We start from the raw sequence: 22,422 nt of genomic DNA on the forward strand, positions 1-22,422 counted from the left end.
GTAATAAACAGCAGTGAATGCTACCTAAGCCAGCCCTGACCAGTGGGGAATTGCAGTCATAGAAATTATAGGTCCTCACTGGAGAACAGAAGCTAATTCTGAATCATTTCCAGAGCCTCCGAAAAGGCACTTCCTGTTGTTAGAGATCTGTTGTGCTGAGGTTAGATTGTAGCTGCTGGTCCCTTGCTCGCTGAGGAGGCATGCAGGACTAGAAAGCACACTCTCCAGTGCTGGAGCTGGAAGAAACAATTGGATCTGACACTGTCATTTCATAGACAAAGAAACTGAAACCCAAAAGGTGTGCCCAGGGTCATGCTGCTAGTTAGAGGCAATAGTCCCAGGACACAGGGGTCTCCCTCCAGTTTACTGATTTTGGTTTTATTTCATGAAGTTTATGTTTTAGCAGTTTATCCTTTTGCAGAGGCAAGGTAGCTTTCTACAAAGCCTCTAGTCTCTGAAGCCAGACAAGTCTGTGTTACAGTCCTTGCCCTACCTGTTACAAGTGTATATTCTTTCTAAGCACTGGTTTCTTCATCTAAAAAATGAGGATAATGTGCACCTTATAGGACTGTTGCCCTAATTTGTGTTAATGTATATGAAATGCCTGGTGCATACAAATTAAAACGCAGTGTTGTCAGTACTCTAGGTGATGGGGGTGGACCAACTGCTACCTCTAATTTTAATGTAACTTGCACTTTCTATAGCACTTGTTTGGCAACTAAGTCTTTCCTGTCTTTCCTGCTTTGGGCTTTATGTAGATTCAGGCCCTGTAGGCCTATTTTGAGAAGTGAGTGGGTTTTTGTTTTGTTTTGTTTTGTTTTGTTTTAGGACTTCTAGAAATTCAATACTCTGGTTCTTGCTACAGAAGCCTCGATTGTTAGAAGGAAATCTCTAGTCTCTTTAGGCTCTGAAGACCAGGATAGATTCTGTGTTCTGCCCTTATTATTTCAAGGCGACTTCAGTTGTTTCACAAGAAAGAGAACCAAGTTGGCATAGGAGGTGAGACATACAAGCAGTAAGTAGGAATCCCTGGCCTGGCAGGGGTGGGGTAGAGTAGGGTAGCATGGTAGAGGAGACCCTGCCTGGGCTCTTTGCTAGCTGAGATGAGCAATGCAAGGAGGTGATGGCTCTCGACTGCAGTAGTAGCCAAGAGGACTAGAAAATAAGTGACTAGTCAGGGTCTAGTCCTTTCCTTGGGAGTGGGGCTGCCATGGTTCTGCTGATCTGCTGGATTTGAGCAGGCTAAAGTTAAATAGAGGCAGTTGCAGATAAAAGACTGGGGGCTGCATGTGTTCATGTGCATGTGTCCATGATGGTTATTTTCAAGCTAAGCTAGAACAAGATTTGTGCAAATTGTCTCCCGCTTTGATACTTTTCCTAGGAAAAAGGGGTGACAACAGCCTCCTTGATGGGTCTGTAGACAGCGAGGAGGAGCGTTGTCTACAACATCCGGAACCCTGCAGCTTGGTGAAGAAAGGAGTGCAAAAAAAGTCAGAGGGAGGCTGAGCTTGACTTCCTCTTCTTGCTGGTGTAGGGTTGAGGGTCACCAGCAGAAGAGTGTGGGAAAGAGCTGGCTGGCTGGGCCTTGGTTCCTCCTTGTCCTGTGGATAAACAGATGATCTCAGCTTCTGGTCCTATTGAATGACCCCTTCCCTGCTATTACTAGAAAATGAAGAAACAAGTGGAAGAGGGGGAAAATACTGCACCAGAAGAGTAATGGAAAAAAACAAGAAATGGGAGGTAGAAAAATAAAGTGAGGAAAGCATGCCCTTAGGAGCTTTGGCATTTTGTGGAGTGGTTCATACTGGAATTGGATTGAATTGAATATGATTCATGCAATGCATCTTTAAATTAATAATATGCTGCTGATATAAATTTTCCAGCCTGAAGGAACCATGGCAATCATCTGTGGTTGCCCTTCTGTCTTACAGAAGAGGAATTTAAGGCCCAGAGAAGCAAAGGGACCTGTGTGAGGTGAGGCTAACACAGTGAGGGAGGGCTGTGCTGAAACCACCACCCAGCTCCACCCCTCTGGGTGCTTGCTTCCTCGGCATTGTTTTGGTTCCAAGCATGCAAAGCTCATCTGGTTTTTCTCCCTCTCTGTACCTCTGCTCATTTCTGCTAACCCTTTTACCGTAAGTGGAGGAGTCCTTTCAGCTGAGAGTAAAAGTTGGGAGACTGGAGTCAGGTGTAGAGCCAAGGAGAGGAGAGATCATCTTTCTCCTTAGTGTTCGAAGTTGGAGCTAAGTTCTTCTCAAACAAGATTTCAGTGATATGGATGGTTAAACATTGCCAACAAATAGCAAAAATGGGCCCTGATTCTATAGCAATGAAATGTTCTTTTTCTTGCACAATTTTCAGTTTAATCTCCTGACTTGACTTTCTATTTCCAGCTTCTCTCCTCTGTCTCTTGTTTCTCTCCTGCCACATCCATCCCACTCCTGTTGTCAGAACCTTCCATCACTGTCCCTGTCACAACCACCTTTGGTGGCTCCCACTGCCTGTGGCTTAAGGTCTAATCTCCTTAGTTCAGCCGTCGAGGCCCAGAAGAGATGAGTTTCACTCATCCTACAGCCATTGAGCTTGTAATAAAATACTTCTTTAAGAAAACTGCAAGCAGCTGAGCACCCAAAAAATTCTGGTGAGGATCACCTTATAGTTCAGTTAAAAAAAAAGAGAAAAAGAAAAGAAAACCAAAACAAAATGAAACAAACCCCAAAGCCAAGACTTTTGCTTTAACATTTAAAGCAAAGTTGAAAGAGACCACCCTGAGAGATATGATACAGTCATGCTACAAGTTACACCTTAAACATTCATTTACAACTGATATTGTCCTACTTTTATTTATTTATTTATTTATTTTTATTTTATTTTATTTTATTATTATTATACTTTAAGTTTTAGGGTACATGTGCACAATGTGCAGGTTAGTTACATATGTATACATGTGCCATGCTGGTGTGCTGCACCCATTAACTCGTCATTTAGCATTAGGTATATCTCCTAAAGCTATCCCTCCCCCCTCCCCCCACCCCACAACAGTCACCAGAGTGTGATGTTCCCCTTCCTGTGTCCATGTGTTCTCATTGTTCAATTCCCACCTATGAGTGAGAATATGCGGTGTTTGGTTTTTTGTCCTTGCGATAGTTTACTGAGAATGATGATTTCCAATTTCATCCATGTCCCTACAAAGGACATGAACTCATCATTTTTTATGGCTACATAGTATTCCATGGTGTATATGTGACACATTTTCTTAATCCAGTCTATCACTGTTGGACATTTGGGTTGGTTCCAAGTCTTTGCTATTGTGAATAGTGCCGCAGTAAACATACGTGTGCATGTGTCTTTATAGCAGCATGATTTATAGGCCTTTGGGTATATACCCAGAAATGGGATGGATGGGTCAAATGGTATTTCTAGTTCTAGATCTCTGAGGAATCGCCACACTGACTTCCACAATGGTTGAACTAGTTTACAGTCCCACCAACAGTGTAAAAGTGTTCCTATTTCTCCACATCCTCTCCAGCACCTGTTGTTTCCTGACTTTTTAATTATTGCCATTCTAAGTGGTGTGAGATGGTATTTCATTGTGGTTTTGATTTGCATTTCTCTGATAGCCAGTGATGGTGAGCATTTTTTCATGTGTTTTTTGGCTGCATAAATGTCTTCTTTTGAGAAGTGTCTGTTCATGTCCTTTGCCCACTTTTTGATGGGGTTGTTTGTTTTTTTCTTGTAAATTTGTTTGAGTTCATTGTAGATTCTGGATATTAGCCCTTTGTCAGATGAGTAGGTTGTGAAAATTTTCTCCCATTTTGTAGGTTGCCTGTTCACTCTGATGGTAGTTTCTTTTGCTGTGCAGAAGCTCTTTAGTTTAATTAGATCCCACTTGTCAATTTTGGCTTTTGTTGCCATTGCTTTTGGTGTTTTAGACATGAAGTCCTTGCCCATGCCTATGTCCTGAATGGTAATGCCTAGGTTTTCTTCTAGGGTTTTTATGGTTTTAGGTCTAACGTTTAAGTCTTTAATCCATCTTGAATTGATTTTCGTATAAGGTGTAAGGAAGGGATCCAGTTTCAGCTTTCTACATATGGCTAGCCAGTTTTCCCAGCACCATTTATTAAATAGGGAATCCTTTCCCCATTGCATGTTTTTCTCAGGTTTGTCAAAGATCAGATAGTTTTAGATATGCGGCGTTATTTCTGAGGGCTCTGTTCTGTTCCATTGATCTATATCTCTGTTTTGGTACAAGTACCATGCTGTTTTGGTTACTGTAGCCTTGTAGTATAGTTTGAAGTCAGGTAGCATGATGCCTCCAGCTTTGTTCTTTTGGCTTAGGATTGACTTGGTGATGCAGGCTCTTTTTTGGTTCCATATGAACTTTAAAGTAGTTTTTTCCAATTCTGTGAAGAAAGTCATTGGTAGCTTGATGGGGATGGCATTGAATCTATAAATTACCTTGGGCAGTATGGCCATTTTCACGGTATTGATTCTTCCTACCCATGAGCATGGAATGTTCTTCCATTTGTTTGTATCCTCTTTTATTTCCTTGAGCAGTGGTTTGTAGTTCTCCTTGAAGAGGTCCTTCACATCCCTTGTAAGTTGGATTCCTAGGTATTTTATTCTCTTTGAAACAATTGTGAATGGGAGTTCACTCATGATTTGGGTTTCTGTTTGTCTGTTATTGGTGTATAAGAATGCTTGTGATTTTTGTACATTGATTTTGTATCCTGAGACTCTGCTGAAGTTGCTTATCAGCTTAAGGAGATTTTGGGCTGAGCCACTGTGATTTTCTAGATATACAATCATGTCATCTGCAAACAGGGACAATTTGACTTCCTCTTTTCCTAATTGAATACCCTTTATTTCCTTCCCCTGCCTAATTGCCCTGGCCAGAACTTCCAACACTATGTTGAATAGGAGTGGTGAGAGAGGGCATCCCTGTCTTGTGCTAGTTTTCAAAGGGAATGCTTACAGTTTTTGCCCATTCAGTATAATATTGGCTGTAGGTTTGTCATAGATAGCTCTTATTATTTTGAGATGCATCCCATCAATACCTAATTTATTGAGAGTTTTTAGCATGAAGGTTGTTGAATTTTGTCAAAGGCCTTTTCTGCATCTATTGAGATAATCATGTGGTTTTTGTCTTTGGTTCTGTTTATATGCTGGATTACATTTATTGATTTGCGTATATTGAACCAGCCTTGCATCCCAGGGATGAAGCCCACATGATCATGGTGGATAAGCTTTTTGATGTGCTGTTGGATTTGGTTTGCCAGTATTTTATTGAGGATTTTTGCATCAATGTTCATCAAGGATATTGTTCTAAAATTCTCTTTTTTGGTTGTGTCTCTGCCCGGCTTTGGTATCAGGATGATGCTGGCCTCATAAAATGAGTTAGGGAGGATTCCCTCTTTTTCTATTGATTGGAATAGTTTCAGAAGGAATGGTACCAGTTCCTCCTTGTACCTCTGGTAGAATTCAGCTGTGAATCCATCTGGTCCTGGACTCTTTTTGGTTGGTAAGCTATTGATTATTGCCACAATTTCAGAGCCTGTTGTTGGTCTATTCAGAGATTCAACTTCTTCCTGGTTTAGTCTTGGGAGGGTGTATGTGTCCAGGAATTTATCCATTTTTTCTAGATTTTCTAGTTTATTTGTGTAGAGGTGTTTGTAGTATTCTCTGATGGTAGTTTGTATGTCTGTGGGATCGGTGGTGATATCCCCTTTATCATTTTTTATTGCGTCTATTTGATTCTTCTCTCCTTTCTTCTTTATTAGTCTTGCTAGCGGTCTATCAATTTTGTTGATCCTTTCAAAAAACCAGCTCCTGGATTCATTAATTTTTTGAAGGGTTTTTTACTTTTAAACTTAGAAGTTGGCCCCTGCATACAAGCTGAGATTAAGCTGGTAAATTTATTCTATTTTCTAATGACTGATCTCCTCTTGATTTTTTGGTTTGTTTTTGGTCTTATGCTAGGAAAGGCTTGATGTTCCTTGCCTAAAGAGGAGAAAATCACCTTAAAAGTCCAAATAGTAGGCCAGACACAGTGGCTCATGCCAGCACTTTGGGAGGCCAAGGCAGATGACTGCTTGAGCCTAGGAGTTTGAGATCAGCCTGGGCAACATGGCAAAACCCTGTCTCTACAAAAAAAATACAAAAATTAGCCAGGTGTGGTGGCGCATGCCTGTAGTTCCAGCTAGTCCGGAGGCTGAGGTGGGAGGATCAGTTGAGCCCTGCTAGGTCAAGGTTGCAGTAAGCCATAATTGCACCGCCGTACTCTAGCCTGGGCAACAGAGTGAGACCCTGTCTCAAAAAATAAAATAAAATAAAATAAAATAAAAAGAGGGTCCAAATAGTTTTCTGTATATAAACTAGGCTTCTAGGCTTGGTGCAGTTGGGATCCATTAGTTAATGGCTTAATGATGATATCTCTTGTAAGTGATTTCTGAAAATTGGAAACAAATAGAATGATTCAAAACTGAGAAAGAAGCAACTATTTATTTACATGTACTTCTCACTCCGAAGCCCGGACACTGGTAAAGTCTTTCATTGTGGGAAATGAGATGCATTTTCACTTTATACTGCTCAGCAGATGCCCCTTTGCCTTCTATCCTAACTTTCCCAAGGATAAAAATTATCTAAAAATTAATGTCATTTCTTTTCTCTTTTTCCCGTACTTTTTTTCCAAACCACCCCCCACCCACCCCAATAGCTTTAGGAGTACAAGTGGTTTTGGTTACATGGATAAATTGTGTAGTGGTGAGGTCTGGGCTTTTAGTGCACCCATCACCCAAATAGTGTGCATTGTACCCAACAGGTGATTTTTTTATTCCTCACCCCTTCTTTTATTGTTGACTTAATTTTCTTTTTCATTCTCTCACTCAACATTTCCTTAATATACTCCAGTCCATCATCCAGATTAAACTTTAGAACTCTCTTAAACTAAACAAAATGGCCTTTCAAATTACTTGCCTTCCTTTCAAAACCCCCATTCTGCTTTGCTAAATAAATATCCCTTCTGCCATCAGTTCTCCTATTACAGCTTATTAGTCTTTCTGTACTATGCTCTTGCTTTGGGGTAATCAAACAATCTGAGCCTTCACTGAAAGAAATGAGTTCCTGGCACATGTAGATACATCTTGAACTTCTAGAATATTAATTTAAGTCTAGAGATGTAGTGTGTATTGCTGACAGTTTAGGGCAAATCTGTCTTTCACAAACCACTCACAGGAGCCTTGAGGATCTAGGCCTTTGTTTTTGTAAGCAGTAAGTTATATTATGTTGGTCATTAGGGCCTGTAATTTTGTTTCCTTGACAGTTATGTGAGACTAATTCAAGTCACTTCACTGATGAAGAAAACTAAAACCAAAACAATAAATCTTGAACATAGTCTTCCACATACCTGAGGCAATTGGGACTTCATATTGTTTTTATTTTAGCAACAATATTGTTTAGCAACAATACTCAAGACAATGGTTCCTATCTTTATTAATGCTTCCTAGTCTGTTTTTCTCCCATTGTAGCTTCAGTTTTTAGTATGTTTGTTGAATGAATTAATGAATAACTAAATGAATAAAAAGCTATTATTTCTTTCTTAGATGTAGTGACAGTCCTAGAAAAAGTAAGACTTGGCCAGGCACGTTGGCTCATGCCTGTAATCCCAGCACTTTGGGAGGCCAAGGCAGGCAGATCACAAGGTCATGGGCTTGAGACCTGCCTGGCCAATATGGTGAAACCCCGTCTCTACTAAAAATACAAAAAAACTAGCTGGGCATGGTGGTGCACGCCTGTAGTCCCAACTACTCAGGAAGCTGAGGCAGGAGAATCGCTTGAACCCAGGAGATGGAGGTTGCAGTGAGCCGAGACTGTGCCACTGCACTTCAGCCTGGGCAATAGAGGGAGACTCTGTCTCAAAAAAAAAAAAAAAAAAAAAAAAAAAAAAAAGAAAGAAAAAGTAAGACTTGTCCAAAGTCCCATACCAAATCTTTGAACTCCTGGGCCTAATTCTCTGCTAAGGCAATGAAGGTAGACCTGCAAAGTCATTCTTATTATCCATGCACTTGTATAAGATCCATTAGGATTGATCAGCTTCTGAGAGAATTTTTAAATTGCAGATGGACTGTATAGATGGTGAGGATCATGGTGTCAGATGGCATGGTCTTTGAATCTTGACTCTAACCTTCACTGGCTGTGAGAACTTGGGCCAGTCATTCAAATTTTATAATCCTCATCTGTAAAATGAGGATATTAATATCTACTTTATATGATTAAATGAGTAAATGTGATTGCTACTATTATTATAAGTATTATGATATAGCTGTCAAATTATTCTTGACTTTAAGAAGAGCACTCAATAAGTTGCTATATTGGAATCATATGTGTAAAGAGATGATATCTTAGTACTCAAATGACAAGTTTTCTCTAGATTCTTAATGTGCTGTAATGGGATCAGAGTGTTTATTTATAACTGTAGGTTGAAATAGACTTGGGGGCAGAAAGGAAGAACAGAGGCTATTCACTAAGAGTATTGAAACAGGGAATTCTTGTTTTTGTTTTGATAGTTAAATTCTCTACTGGCATATTTCTGTTGTCTATATTAGGAATTTATTTCTGGCACGACAGTCTCTACTCATTCAGATATTTTCTTCCTCTGCATTGTGATGCTGGAATAGAAAGTGTGTCAAAAGTCTTTGTGACTAGGACAGAGTCTAAAATGAATCCCAAACTGTCTGTGTAGTTTGTTCCTACTCAGAATCAGGATAACCAGTCAGCTCAAGGGGAAAATAAAAATATTCAAAATGGTTGTTTGGCCTCTTTTAGAGGTAGCAATGTTGCGTGATTTTAAAAAAAAAACCTCTTGGAAGTCTATTCCTTCAGCATTTTTGTAGATGAGTCATAGTCGCCACATGACTGTTTTCTGTAGTGAGAGTGACTAACAGATTCAGTTTCAAATGTCAGGGTCCACACATGGAGATTACTGACAAGGATAAACCAGACTCAGGTGCACTCAGAGCAAGGCCAGATCATAGTGCCCTCTGAAATGACACAAACAGAATTAGCACAAAATACAAGAGATGTGTCCCTTACAGAAATAACCCAACCACTTGGATGGTTTATTTATTATTGATGGTTAATCAGTGGCATCTACCAGAACTCTCCAAAGGAGACCAACAAAAGATTGTCACTAATATGAGATTCAAGTGCCATGCCACCTGAGACCATGATTCTCACCATCTGTACAGCTCATCCACAATTAAACAACTTTCTCAGAAGCAGACTAATCGTAATGGATCTTATACAAGTATATGAATAATAATAATGATTTTGCTGATCTATCTTCATTGCCTTAGCAGAGAATTAGGCCCAGGAGTTCAAAGATTTGGTAAGGGGCTTTGGACAAGATGTCACTGACATAAGTAAGATAGGCTATGAGTTGAGTATTATAACATGTCTAGAATAATACCCTAAGGAAGATGGGGGCTGCATAGAGACTAGATAAAGTCTCCATCTTTTCCCAAAATAATTTGCCAGTTTCTTCACCACTAGCGAAACAGAGAGAACAAGACCCTGTTTTTGAAGGACACAACTATTCTGGTAACCTGAAAAGTGTTCTTGGGTGGAGTTTGGAAGAATTCTCTTGTCTCTGTTGCAGCCTGAGTGGCACATTTCACGAGACTGTCTGTCCCACTCCATTAATCCTCACACTGTGTCCACAGGTTATCTTTGACCACTCATTTGGTTTTCTCATGGTCCCGCTATTAGGAAGGAAATAGCCTGGGCCACACTTAGAAGCATCTTCTATTGTATGTGGCTATATTGGCATCTAGCTAACAAATCAGTCTCTTGGGACCTGGGGAGCATGGCTAGATTCTTCAGAGCTGGATCACTCTTGATAAAACTGATAAAATTAAGCTTCTGTACCTAATTAGCCCGATCAGCCTGTGAGACAATCGTGACCCTACAAAGCCCTACCTGAGAAGCTAGTTCTGGGGTTTCTTTCCTCTCTTACTTGCTTCTCTTTTCAATATAATCTTTACTGAAATACCATCTGGTTTTGTCTTAAAACGATTCCTGAGAAGTTATGTATAAATGGAAAATTTTAGTTCAATTGATTTAAAAAAGTCTTTTATCAATGTGATCTTTGTCTACAGTAATGAAAGGCATCATGGTGATCAATCCAGGCAAAATACCCTGCCCCTGAAGCAGAAGTGGTTTGGGAGTTGTCTTTTTTCACTTTCTTGGCCACTCCCAATCTTGCTTAAATCCATCTAATTGCCCAATTGCCTGGTCTCTGGGATTATGAATCTAATATCCTGCCACTTACAGTAAACCCTGGGTGAGCTTTGCCTTATTCTCAAATGATGGGAGCCATGGACTCTGCCCTCTTTCTTCCTGAGCACACTGTTTTCTATGGTGATCACTACCTGAGTGGTGGCATTGATCATAAATATCTTCTAGACCAGAAAGTATGCCAAACTCTTCCCTAACCAGCTTCTTAATGTGATAGATGGGCCAATAAGCATGAAGGATAACAAGTTGTGGGAATTCTAGAAAAGGTCCTGGAATGAACCTCAGAGCACATGCAACCAGTCATTTCTATCCATCCTGTGGGGTTGTGCAAAGAGTGAGGGAGCCTGAGAGTGGGAAATGCCATGTTATTTATCCTTGGGAAATAGCAGTATAGTGTGAAGGGCAAAGCACTGGACTGGGAGTCAGGGAATCTAGTCACCGTACTGCTTTTAACTGAGCAAACCTGGGCAAGTGGCTTCACCTCTCTGGGTCTCAGTTTCTATTCTCATCAACTGAATGGATTAGCTTAGGTGATTTCTATTAAATGCTTATTGAATGAAGGGTGGAGGAAAAGTGGTTAGAGAGAAAGGGAAGTAAGAAGTAACTGATTTTAGAAACCTAAATATACAGAGACTAGATTAATTTGGTTATAAGGTGAAATTTAAGACCACAAGCCTGGATAAATTATTAGGAGCATGTAGATGAGGGAAAAATTCAACCCTGTTACAAAGAGGGCTGAAACTCTGGAGTCTGAAATTCTATCTCTTATGTGCTCTGTGTGCAGGCAGCTTCATCTTTCTGAAGCCTCCCTCATCTAGAAAATAGAGAGACTGTGATAATTTATATGCAAGCATGAACAGCATATTATTTACAGAACCACCAGAGATTAAGATGCCTTCTGTTCAGGCTGTGACTCCATAATCTCTGGCAGTTTGAAATGAGGAGGCAGGGGAGGATGTGTGTGGCAGGCAAAGGATGTCATGCTCATGTGTTGGTGTACTGTCTGTCTGTGTTTCTGAAGAGAATGCAGTATGTAGAAGGAGCTCAGAATGTAGAAGCAGGGTCTTATCTATCACCTGCTTGTAATTAAGGAACAATGGTATAGCTTCATAGTGAACAATGGAAAACTTGAGCTTCATGAATATTTAGTAGTCACTTTGTGTGTTACATTGGGTTATGCTCAAATGATGGCTAAAATTCCCAAAGGCAGCACAGAGCAGGACAAAATGCTATGGACTGAGAGGAGGGACTAGGTTCTAGCTCTTATACTGCCACAAATTTGCTAGCTGACTTTGGGCAAGTCACTCAATATCTCTGGGTTTTAACTACTTCAACTGTAATACATAGGGAAAAGAGCATGCTAGGGTGATTTCTGAGATTTCTTCTAGTTACAAGATTGGACTCCATGAGCCCTGAATTCAAATGATATTTCTAAGATACTCATAAAATCCCTGTTCAAAGGATAAGCCCCTGGCTGAATAAATACATCCACCTATCTGTATTCAAGTTTCTTCAGTCCTTCCAATATGACCTCCCACCAGCCAGATAAGGTCAGCCTGCACTTGTATCATTTCTGTTCACACCTTCAGCATTTGCTTATGCTGGTCCCATTTCTACAATAGCTTTCTCTCTCATTTATCCACCTGAAAAAATATTATATACCATTCAAGATACTGTTCAATTATAATTTCCTCTGTGGAAGTGAATTGTTTCCTGGTCTCTCCTTGGAGGCTCCCTCATAATATGTTACAGCATGTGTCACGTTGCATACATAATTAGTGGGGATTACATCTGTGGAACTTTCAGATTACTGGTGACTTGAGGCAGGGATTATGTCTCATATCCAGTGCCTAGCTAGGCCCATGCTTGTCATAAAACAAGTGAATATTACAATGTTTCTTCAATAAGTTGCAAAGATAGTCATTTTAGAATCATGATTTACTGATTTTGCATCCCTAAATGCCAACCTTTAGGCCAGCTCTCACATTATAGGCATATTAACCTGCTGGGAATCTTTGCCCCTGCAGAGGTTGGAGGAGGCTTTTTGTAGGAGCTTCTGGGGGCTAATTTTAAAACCACTGATCTCTGACCCCATTGTTTTACTTATTGGTAAACTTACTGGAAGTCTGGTCATACTTCTGAACAATAACTACTGCAGACCTCACATGAGCATGGCTGGATTTCACCTGTGGGTGGAGATGAAAAGTAAATGCTCTCTGTCTGCATCAATTGGAGAATTAGGGACCAGGAACAGCACATTACTTAGAGCGGTATTTTTCAGTGGGGGTGGAGTGCTATTGGCATTTTGGACAGGACATTTTTTATTTTGCAGGATTTTTCTGTCTAGTGCAGGATATTTAACATTCTAGATCCCAGTCCACCAAAAGTCAGTAGTAACACCCCTCTCCTCCAGTATCTGTGACAATATAAAATACCCCTTATTGAGGTGATATTGCCTCAGGTTGAGGACCATTAATCTGGAAGAAACCAGGAGGCCTCTCCTATTGTAAGTGCCATTTTCTAGATTTACAAATTTAAATCCAAGCTCTTCTTAACCTTAAAGACATTGATTTAGCTGTCAACCCTGGTTGAGAATTGGGTATCAACAGCTTGAGAGTAATTTCTGGCTGGGAAAGACTGAAAGGATGGAAAACCCATCTCTTTCCTCTGGACTAACTCTATGGTTAACAAGGAGCTTTAATTAATGCCATCTCATTGGCCCTATTTGTAATGTGAGGGGCAAGATCTATTACCCCTATTTTAAAGGTAAGGAAGTTCAGTCTTGAAGTAGTGAATGGTGCTGGCCCAAGTGTCACAGGTAGTACATTTCAAAGCTGAGTCTGGAAAGCAGATCTTCTGACTCCTAGGCCATCCCGCTTCCCACAGAGTATCTAGAAAACCACAGAGGAAGAAGTAGAGTTATGTATTCCGTAAGTGGCCTTGGTGTTGATGGGATATGTAGCTAGTTTAACAAGCCAGAAACTAGAGCTAAAGAATAAACATGTATATTTGACTACTGTCAGAGCATTCTCAGCTGGTTAGATATACCATATTAAGAGCTAAATGCCCATTTGTATATTCAGTACATTGAAATCCACAGTGAAATAGATGGGTACTGTGGTGTACTGTATTTATGACTAATTTGTTAACACAGGATTAATGAGAAGAAAATGATTTTCACAACATGATTTTGAAAGCTTTAGTCTTAGCCTTGACCCAAGCCTACCTCCAGGAAATGACACTCTGGGAGCTCTCCCTCTCTACTGTAAAAGCTGTCTAGATTGTTACACTGAGTCAAAGACCTAAAGGCAGAAGCTAGAAGACTCTACTGAACAGTAAAGATGTGGTGGGCTGACCTTTATAGCATTAGAAGGTGCTGGATTGATCCTGCACCAGCATCCATCTATTTCTGGTGGTGTGGCTGGCCACACATTCTGGGAAGAGGCAGAAGAGTGGTCCTCACCACATGCAGCCACCTGCACAGCACCAACATTCAATGCTGAATCACGTAAACAATTGGTCAATGACATCAATTGCAAAAGCACAAGAGCCGTCTTACAGAAAGACAATGTAGATTCCCATACACAGGACTGAAGTTCTATTCACCATCTTGATTGCTCTTCTAGTAAAAAATTGAGCTAAAATAGAAATTCTCCAGAGAATTGGCTGGTGTGTCAAGTGGCTATAAATGGCACACATCAGCTATCTATCTGTCAGATTTGTGGTTTTTATAGAGGCGGTGTAGCATGGTAGCACAAACTTGTTACCTGTGTCAAATTGGGCAGGTAATTTAACTACTTTAGTATCCAGGTTTCTCATCTGTAAAATGGCGATGATAGCATTACCAACCTTATAAGGTCATAGTAATTATATATAAGCATTAGCTATCATTATCATTATTGTTTCCAGGTAAGGTACTAGCATGAAATTCAGAACTTCTGATAAATAATGATGTAAAAATAAGAATCTTGATTTATGCTTAATTCTTCGGGCTTAAGGAGGCAAATAATGGATTATTCAAGCTCTTGGCCCTATTTCATCGAACCATAGAATGTTATGGCTTGCAGGATATTGTACACTATTTAATCTAAATAACTTCTTTTAAGGATGAAGATTAAAAAGTAAGAAGAGTTAAATCCTTGCCTAAGTTCTTGCAACATGGATGATGCTGAGGTTTTGAATCTTTTTCTATGGCTTATAGTTCCACCCCTGAAATTTCTACCTGCTGACCATCCTTGACCAGTAGTTCTTTCACCTGGAGGTACAAAGGGAAATAATCTGAAATCCAAACACATACTCTTTCCTACTCCCTGAATCTTTGAGAAAAGATAAACCTGAATCTTTGATAAACTCATAGACTAAACAAGTTTTCATGACTAATGAAATGATGCATGATGTTAAAAAATGCAGAGTGGGTTTTATAATTGGCTGAGAGAGAGAAGACTCAAGTCATATTCCTCTGACATCAACTCAGGTGAGTGTTCCCAGCATCAATTTCTCTCTAAAGTGAGAGAGTTCAGTTATGTGATTGTTATAAAATATTGGCATAATAATATGTTGTATAATCTCTAACAAACAATTAAGCCTTTCCATTTCTGAAGACCATTTTGTCATCAGAATGTTTAAACACCTGGGTGCAATTGTTTCTTATTTACTGATTATTTTTCAAAAACATGGAAAAATTTTTTAAAAATGAAGAGAAAATGAGAACCAGCTTGATCATTTGTTGTTCATTGGGTTGGAATATTTTGCCTTTGGCAAATAAGAATAAGTTAATTCTAGGCGTTTCCTTATTGACTTGCTAGAATAGAATGAGCTGTTTTTCTTTCATTTTTGTCAGTAATCACCAGTTAAAACTGTTAAAGGGAAGCCTTATTATTCCTGGAAAAGGATAATATTCTGTAAACCATCAGACTGCAATGTCGCTAGTTCTCCTCTAATTAATATATGTGCTTTCATTCTAAGCTAAGCTTCTTCTGAATTTAGGAACAATAGCAATTGCCTGCTGCTATCATGAAGGCCAGCCAAATACTTTCTGAAGGAAATGACAGGTATCTCTTCAAGATAAGAGTAGAAAAGAACGCACAACTCCATTTAAGCTTTGAGTTTCTGAAGTTGCCTCATCACAGTGAAATGCAAGGCCCTTGGGCTGATTTGTGCTTTGTTTTCTGGGTGAAGCAGCAAGACACAGTTCTCAGGAGTAGTCTATCTTGGCCATCACTATTTATGCCCCGAGAAGGGCTAGAAGTGTGGTTGTTAGGGTAAGATTTGATATACTGTGTTTGCCTCCTGTTTTATTTGCTAAAGGAAAATGCCATAGGGAATACTGAATTCTTGGTAGAGATAGATGAGTGTATGGCATGAATTAACCTGGAACAATGGTCTGAATTCACCAAATATTTATTGATCATCCATGTGTTCCAAACATCCTTAACCACAACATTTTTGTGTCAAAATAGGACATTCTTCAACTATGTTATTGATTAAATGGATGATTGTATGCTATTAGGATTGGTTTCAAAGCTACATTGTCAGTTCTCTTTATCTCTTGGGATATACAATTAGAGAAATCCTTTAAGCTACAGACAGAGAAGAATTCTTTTCAGCTCCAAGGTAATGGCATTTTCCCCTTTCCAAAATCCAGGTCTTTCCAAGAGGTAAACAAGTCCAATGAAGTGAATAAATCATGACGCCCAACAACATATGTTTATTGTTAAAGCTAGCATCATCTACTAGAGGCCAGAGTTAACAGCTTTGCTTATTTTTCCTTCAGTAATATAGTCCCATATGCAACAAAGGCTTGAGGACAGCAGGCTTGACCAGAAACAGTGGCTAAGTGTATGTCTCAACTATCTACCTGGCAGAGCATCTTACAAGGTAGCATCTATACCTTTGTTAACTCTAAACAAAGGTAAACTAGATCTCTGGAACTGGAGATAAAACCTCATGCCCTTGGTCATACTCAGCTTGATTCTCAGGTGCTTTGTTAATGAATGAATGAATAAATAAAGTGACTTCGTTGAGTTTTCAAGATGATAAAACCTAATAAATACAGTGAAGAAACATCTGATGGAATAGCTTTGTTTCCAGGCTTATTTTCTACAATATCTGAGCACTGTGTTAATCTTTGTGTTATAAGAGAAAAATATTTAAGTATCAAAATGGTGAGCCACTATAGAAGGTATGGCTGCATCTGAAAAGCAGTTTTACTTGATGCATAAATAGCATACACAGATCAAAGTGCAGGAGTAGGTCATAGATGCCAGGTTTGGGAGTAAATGTTAGCCAGATGCATAAGGTTCTCCTAATGACCCCAACAGATTTCAACTTAGAGAATGAATAAAGACTTGTTATTTAAGGTTAGAATCCCTAATGCAAACTCAATAATTCAGTCAAGTTAATGACCTTCACTTTTATTTTGGTTTAATCAATGCATGAAATAGAATTATTCTTGTTCTGTTTGATCTATGAGAATGGATAGAATCTCATTTCAATTTGTAATTAGTAAAAATATGATTTGAAAATTATCCCTCTCACCCACTCACACTGAGGAATATCCATAATGCTTGTATTTTGTTATTTCTGAACCCCTATTACCATGATGGGATCATTATTGATGATTACTTAAAAACTATTAGTTAAAAGGTAAAAGCTGTTCCAAACAACTTAGATTTCCTAGTTATTATTTTTTTTAATCCTGAGAAGAAAATGTTCAGGACCAAATAAACTAAACAACAAACAATGCATGGCATTTCAATTAATAGAATCTAACCAATCAGAAATTTCAATAACTAAATTTTTTCTTCACCATTCCACTTTTCAGTGAAATAAATGACCACAAAGGCAAAAATACAGTCATATCAGGATTAAAATCATTCAGAAATGCATTCAGCCTGAACTACCCTATTTGTACATTGTACCATATCTATATAAAATAATAAACCATTGCAGATTCAATCTTGCTCCTTACAAAGTACTTTAGTATACCTACACTTTGAGTTTCACAATAGTCCTTTGAGATAGCTATGGCAATTCTCATCAACATCTTAGAGATGGAGAAATGGAGCTCTAGAGGGCCTCATAATGTCACCAAGTAGTAAGTGACACCTGTACTACTGACTCCAAGTCTTATATTTTTTCCATGTCTATCATACTATGATTACTAAGACAAGATAAACACACACACATGTTATTACATATACATGTAATCTATAAACTTGGATTTTGAACTGGAACTTTCAGATTGTATCTAAGTCAAAATTCATGAAACCAGAAAACCTCATTCATGGAATATTTTACTTTATAGTAACATAGAATTCATATGAAGCAAACTCCAGAGGCTACCAGCTCCTTAAGTAAGACATGCACATTCCTTCATAGCCTAATTGTCCTAAGTATCTTTGGGCTACTGGTGATGTATTAGGCATAAGTGGCTTTTTCTGCCTTTCTTGGCAGAAGATTCAAAGAAGAGTAGGTCCTTACTTCTTCCCAGTTCCTAGCTCTTGGTTGCTGTGAGGGTGTGTTTAGTACTGTCTAAAGCAGCATTTTTCAACACAACTTTCTTAAATGATAAAAATTTTCTTATATCTGCCCTGTCCAATACAGTAGTCATTAGCCATATAGAGTTATTGAGCACTTGAAATATGACTAGTGTGACTGGGGGGTTAAATTTTTAATTTTTAAAAGTTTAATTAAAATTTAATTATAAATAGTTACATGTGGCTAGCAACTACCATGTTGGACAGAGTAGTTCTGGACAGTTTAAGGTTCTGGTTCACAGGGCCCAGAGCACCTCAGCAATAGCATTCTTGCCAGATCACCTAGTGAAGGTACAATAGAAGTTATGTATTTAATTATAAATTATACCTTAATTGGCTCTAGAGAAGGTTTGAAGCAGAATATTGGCATTATCAATAAGAAGGCATATGGGAATTTTAAAATAAGAGATAACAAATGGGGAGAATATGTTTGGTAAATATTAAGAGATGAGACAGCAAAACAGTGCCATTTGAACTGAATTTGAATTTCTAAATGCTATGTTTTGGAGCAGGATGGAACTATCAATTAAATACAAAAATCCAATTGATGAAGATGAGACTTTACTATGAGCTGGAAAGAGAAGAAAGAGGAAATGAACAGAACAGCAGGTTCTGCTGTATGTTAGAGTGAACTAGAATCCTAGGACCATCTTTAGTGGAGCTACCTACTTGACAGAATTGTGATAATTCAGTAAAATGATTGATGAAATAACTTCACATAGTGCCTCACATATGATAAGCATTTCATAGATATTAGCACTTATAATGATCTTTATTTATAAAAATCCTTAGGTCTTATTAGGGCCTTTTCCCAGTCCCTATGAGAACATGGGCAGTTGCTTAGGGTAACCAATTTTGGGAAAACTATTTTTTGGGGAATAGGTCATAGAAGAGGAGATATAGACAAGATAGGGCAAGTAAAGAAATGACACACTACCATTCCCATTTGTGAAATGCTGCTACAGAGAAAACTGTTACTGAGGAAGGTGGGTCATATATCCCAGGTATGTTGGGTTAGACAACACTGGAATAGTAGGACCAGAGGGGAAAGAGCTGGAAGACAAAGGAGTTGGAAGAAAGGTAAGAGGAATGCTTGTATGTTAAGTGTTTGTATTTTTGGTATGTTGTTTAATTTAGTTCACTGATGCTGACGTTTAGTCAAAGATAATCAAAGAAAGCAGTATGGAAGAGTATTTCAGACACCATGAAATAGTGGGAAAAGCCCTGGGCCGGGAATCAAGTTAACTGTGTTCTAATTTTTCATTCATGTGACTTAGACTAATGACCATCTTTTGGTTTCCAAGTTTTCTTTCTTATAAAACAATGGTGCTAAATGATATTCAAAGCTATTCTAGTTCTAAAATTCAACAGTATAATTCTAAATATGAAAGTACATGTGGACTCTAGTTCTCCAGACTTCCTGAAGCCCTGCTACTCTTTTAGAAAAGGCTGCTGGTTTAGTTCTCTAACTTGTTTCCATAGTATTGGAGCTGAAGTTGTGTGAACAGTGGTATCTCAAGCAGCATGCAAAAGCAGTTGGGAGGGTGGGAGTGCATGACAGTGAGTGGGTGAACGGATTAAAGAGAAAAGGGTTGGAAGAGAGGAGAGTGTGTGAAAGAGAAGAGCAGGCCTCCCTCCTTTGTCATTCTCCTGCTATAATCTCCAATAACAGCTATTCAGAGCCAAATACCAAAATGAAGGCATGAAAATGGCTTGGACTTTGAGTTAAATAGATCTGATTTTGAATCCAATCTCTGGAATCAAGTTTCTGTTTCCTTCTCTGTGTGATACTTATGGTTGGCAGCTATTGTGAAGTTTAAATGAAATATTATTACCCAGCAGATAGAGGTGTTCAGTACAAACTAGGCCTCCCCAAATTGGCTCAATCCTTTCCCCATCTTGCCCATAATATAAAAGACTAGCTAAAGAAACAAACATACAGGGCTGCTTAGCGATCTTTATCTAGAGCATGTAAATAACATGCGGTGGGGAAAGAAGGGTTCTAAGAAGAGGAAAAAGCTACAACCATGAAGCCCCTCCTTTGTGTAGCCTAACAATTCTCTGATTCCTGAAAGCCACAGAAATGTTTATTATCAAAACAGCATCCCCAACTGCCTTTCAACACTTTACCGACAGGAAGTCTCACTGCTCAGGTATAGGAAGTAGAACGAGGAAGCTCCCGAAGTTAGCAAAGCTGGATCCTGAAGTGACACCCGCTTCCTGCTCTTCCACTCAGGAAAGCCGGGAACCTTTTCCCAAGCGGAGTACCGGGGAAGCAGAAAACCTGGAAAGGCAAAGCCCCTTCTTCGCCTGTTTCTCTAGGTCGCTTGCTTAGAACCCTTTAGGGTTCTAACGCAGTTTCTGCTCGCAGGGAATGTGGGCCCTGGCGGTATTAGCACCCAGCCTCCGAGAACTTTCAGCACCGCGGACAGCGCCGTTCCCTGCACTCAGTCGGAGGAGGAGAGCTACCTTGCCCCCAGCGCTCTCCTAGACCCTATACCTAGGTGGAGGCAGGTTGTCATCCTGCGGCCCTTGGGCAACTCGGGCCAGTGTCGTTCACCGACACTCAGGCGGGGATCCCTTCGCCAGAGCCAGTTCCTTTGAGTGTCTCCGCTCAAAATCTCAAGGAAACGAGCTTCACACAGGTGGGGGGATGAGGAGTGCCAGGAACAGGAGCGAGCCCCGCTGCTCTAGCCTTCCTGCATCTCTTCTCGCCTTTGCTTTGCTCACTCTTCAATCGCAATATAAAATACTCATTTGGGGAGGGGGCGGGGTGACACAGGAGAGAGAAGGAGGGTGGGGGCTGCATCCCGCGTGGCCACGCAGCCCTAGCCTGGCCCTCTTGGATTAGAGGGGAGCTGATGTGCTTTGGAATGGGGGAAGAGAGGAGACTGAGGGTTGAAGCAGTGCAGGAGAGCTCCCCTTGCTGGGGCTGCCGGCTCTGGGCAGGGAGCTTCCCTGGACACCGCTCCCGTCACGTCCTCTTCGCCGCTCCCGGGCGAGTCACCACTCTCCGGGGACAGACGCCCCTCGGGGCGCCACCAGCCTGGTCGGGGTGCTGGGCTCGGCGGGAGTCCCTTTGAGGAGTTTGCTCCCAGGTAGAAGGGCAGACGTTGCTCCCGACCTCCCCGGAGTCTGCGGCCGGAAAAGCGTCTCCGTTTCATGGTCTCGGTCCGAGGCGGAGAACGGAGCTGCCCGTGTGGGGTGCGCGCCAAGGCGGGGGACAGGACGGGCCCGGCGTCTGCCGAGACCTAGGCTGCCCGCACGCCGCTCCCGGCTCCCCTTCTGCCTCCCGCTCTAGCGGCGCCGGAGCCGCGCTGGCCCCCGCCCCGCCCGGCAGCTCCTGCGAGTCAGAGCCCGGTGCCCCCAGACCGCGGGCAGTCCGGGCCTCATTCCGGGCCAGAGCAGGAAAGAGCCCGACCCAGCTCCTCTGTTCTTCCAGGGAACCCCTTCCCGGAGGGCGCCCTCGGCCTCCGCGCCATATTCCTGGTCCCCCGCTCCCGGTGACTCCGGCTCCCTGGGTCATTCCGGGAGAGGCGGCCATCCCAGTTGCAAGCGTCCCGCTGGGGCGCGGGGGTCGCGGAGGGGGACAAACGGCAGCGAAGGGGGCCGTTCACTTACCGGGGTCGGGGCTGGAGGCGACGAGCTGGCTGCCAAGGCTGGTGGCTGGCAGTCCGCACTTACTGCGCGGAGCTGTCTCTCTAGCTGGGATGGGAAGTGGTGGTGGCGGCAAAGGAAGGCAGGAGGCAGCCGCTGCTGCTGAACAGCTCCTCAATTATTCAGATTGCGCCCCCACCCCCCCGAACCCCTCCCCGTGCCTGCTCGTCCTCCCTCCAGCTCGCCTGTCTCCGCCTCCTTGGAGTCACATGGCCTGCCCAACCCCTTACATACTGAGCCCAAGCCTGGCACCAGACCACCTCCCACCTGGCCCCCCCGCCTTCCCCTCTGTCTGCCGCTCACAACTCCTCGCTGGCCTTCTGAGCCTCCAGTTGTGACCTCCAGTGTCTTATCTCAGGCTGCAGGGAGGTTGAGGGGGCCGTGGATGGGGGCAATTCTTTGCCCTGGGAAAGCAGGGACCAGCAGGACTCTGCAATGTCTGTGCGTTGGGAAGGCATCTGCCGCAGCTCTGCCCCTGCTAGACTGGGCTGTCCAGACCTCCTTCCTGCCCTCTGGAAGCTTCCCTCATCCTCTGCGGAGCCTTCGTTGCTGTTAAACTTCCACATCCCTGAGCCCTCCAGGAAAGAAAAAATGAGAGAGGTTGATTTCTCCTCTCCTCTTAAAGAAGACAAGACCCACCTCCGTCTTCAAAGCTCAAGTTTATCTTTGGGTTCACAACATCTTATGGGTGCAAAGATCATGGACTTGAGATTTGAAGAGCCATTAGGATTCCAATCTGTATGACCTTGGAGCATTTAACTTTCTAGCTTTTCTTCTCTCGTCTGTGAAATAATCACCTTGCAGTATTGTCATGAGATTGAGAAATCATCATGTTCTTAGAATTGCCTAGCCTAGAGTTGGACAGGTATTTGGAGCTCAATGAAGGAGAGTTCTTTTCCCCCCACCTTTGTTAAAATAAATTTCACAAGGCAAG

The 22,422-nt window shown here is 41.3% G+C and overlaps 1 protein-coding gene across 1 annotated transcript in view; it reads right to left on the bottom strand.

Moving 5' to 3' along the window:
• The window catches only part of SLC7A14 (solute carrier family 7 member 14), a 126,520-nt gene extending 104,741 nt beyond the window's left edge, over positions 1-21,779 (bottom strand). The window contains exon 1 of the mRNA XM_004037997.5: positions 21,453-21,779. The gene's annotated coding sequence lies outside the window, so the exon portion shown is untranslated. The remainder of the gene's footprint in view (positions 1-21,452) is intronic.
• Positions 21,780-22,422: the final 643 nt, after the last annotated feature.

Source organism: Gorilla gorilla, chromosome 2 (assembly GCF_029281585.2).
Source record: "Gorilla gorilla gorilla isolate KB3781 chromosome 2, NHGRI_mGorGor1-v2.1_pri, whole genome shotgun sequence".
Lineage (NCBI taxonomy): Eukaryota > Metazoa > Chordata > Mammalia > Primates > Hominidae > Gorilla > Gorilla gorilla.